Source organism: Octopus bimaculoides, chromosome 10, assembly GCF_001194135.2.
Source record: "Octopus bimaculoides isolate UCB-OBI-ISO-001 chromosome 10, ASM119413v2, whole genome shotgun sequence".
Lineage (NCBI taxonomy): Eukaryota > Metazoa > Mollusca > Cephalopoda > Octopoda > Octopodidae > Octopus > Octopus bimaculoides.
In genome coordinates, this window is record NC_068990.1 from 57,710,972 (window position 1) to 57,713,471 (window position 2,500).

Genomic DNA, 2,500 nt, shown 5'->3' on the forward strand with positions numbered 1-2,500 from the left:
ATATATATATATATATATATATATATATATATATATACGACGGGCTTCTTTCAGTTTCCGTCTACCAAATCCACTCACAAGGCTTTGGTCGGCCCGAGGCTATAGTAGAAGACACTTGCCCAAGATGCCACGCAGTGGGACTGAACCCGGAACCATGTTGTTGGTAAGCAAGCTACTTACCACACAGCCACTCATATGCCTATAATTGAAAAAGGATAAATACTTACCTGTCTAATCTGGTATAAAGATAAACACGCAATGATCAGCGTGACAGCGAAGAAAATACCGGACTGGATAGATGAAGCACGCAGAACCTCTTTCATTTCATGACAGTTGCTGAGGGCTTCCGAAAAGCGAAACATTAAAACTAAATGACATTCTTAATACCTGTATGAAAGGATTGAACAATCCTGAACATTCCTCCAGTGTCTGATATCTATAGACATATTGGAAGAACAGCCGCAAATCTAGATCGGCAAAAATGGGAGTCTGGGAAAACACTTAGCTAAAGTTGCAATTTTCAGTGCATGAGTCCTCAGCACACAGTTTTTCAACAGTGAGTCCTGAACTGAAGCATCACCTCCAAGCAAGAACGGCGTTTCAACACCTTCCGGCTATGCAATCTAAAATGGATCCTGGATATTAAATGAATTGACCGAGTATAAATTGTAATAATGGTTGTATTACATTCATCTCATAGAAATTAGTTACACAGAGGGAGTAAAGTGAGACACATGTTAGCATATACAGCATAATGCCTAATATAATGCAAAACCTGTGTGCATTAGAAAATTGAATGTTTATTTGAGAGCAGTTGTGTGTGAGTGTGAGAGAAGGAGATGGGGAGAGAGAGAAAGTGAGTGGAAGATGAGTGCATATGAGTTTGTGTGTGTGTACAATGCAGGATTTTCTTTTATATCCATGCATATAACCAAAGATACATACATACAGATACACAACTATATATACATGTACAGATACTCATACGTATGTATGCTTCTATTTATCTATCTATCTTTATCTTTTATCTGTTTTAATTATTTCAATCATTAGACTGAAACCATGTTGTGACATCGCATTGAAGAATTTTTAGTCGAATGGATTGACCCAGTAATCATTTTTTACTATTGTTTAGACAGGTACTTATTCTATCGGTCTTTGTTACCGAACAGCTAAGTTACGGGGATGTAAACACATCAGCACCTCAAACGTGTTGTTCATCCGATCGCGCTGAAGTTTTAAACATGGATACATGAGAGAGAGTAATCTAAAAAGATTTTCAAAATGATTAGTTTTAAAGTGAGAATCGCTATTGTTGTAATCTTTTTGTCCTGTCTGTTTCTGCACATCCTCTGATAACTCGCGGATGGTGATTCGATGATCTTTCCTTCACAGCTGCACGCGCATCTGCGATGTTTTTCTCAGTTCTTCTGCTTGCAGGTCTCCCAGAACATTCGTTAATATCGACATTTTTCAGCAATCTTGGAAACGTCTGAACCACTTGTACACTTGTGTGTGGCTCATACACTCCTCTTCCTACGCTTTTTGCAACATTGCATAGGCCACTGAGCAGGTATCATCATGACAACCTCGAGCTAGAAAGTGAAAAGTTAGTGCGTATGCACAACTGAGTTGAAAGTCAATCTGTGTACAGTGGCTTTAGTTTGCGTGCTTTAGCTTCATTAATATGGCACCAGTCCGGATACGTATTGATAATATTTCCTTATTAGTCCATTATATTTATTTAGGGACAATAATGTTCCAGAGTCCATTCACCGTTTCAAGATTTTCTCAGTTTCATAGTTTGACCATATGCATAATGCTATAATATATAAAATCATCATCACCCTATTAATAATTTTTAAAAGTTTAGGTGATCATTAAAATTATTTTTTGCAGTTGCTTGAGTGAATGGGCAGAAAAGAAAACGCAACCAGTGCACTGCTGAGTTTACTCATACGCTCTAGTGTTTTGAATACTTGTTGGAACAACCTCTATTTGAAAGCCAAAGTCTACAACTTAGAAATTTGCCGTGAGATTAACCCCAAATACATTACACTCTTAAAAGCTCAAAGTGGGACAGATAAATGTATTATCCTTGAAATATTGATGGCAATGATGATACACAGAAACAATGCATACATGTAATGACGAGCGAGATCGTAGCCTTTCCAGGGCGAGAATATTAGAAGTGGTTTGGATCTTATGACACCACTATATCATTCTGTATTATGATATCCGACGGGAGTTCGTTGAATAAAGAGTAACGATTCAGAGGCAAGCAAAAATCTGTACTCAGTGTTATCATCGACAATTGAAGTTACATCTGCAGGAAGAAAGATAACTTCGTAAGAAAAGGTACCATTTAAATATCATCAGTGGACTCACATCCACATGTTTTTTTTATAATTTAGTAGCTATTAGGCTTTGACAACCTATTGCTGATAGAAGAGAGGAAACAGCACTTCAGTGATCGGAAAATTTACCAAAAGCTGAAGTC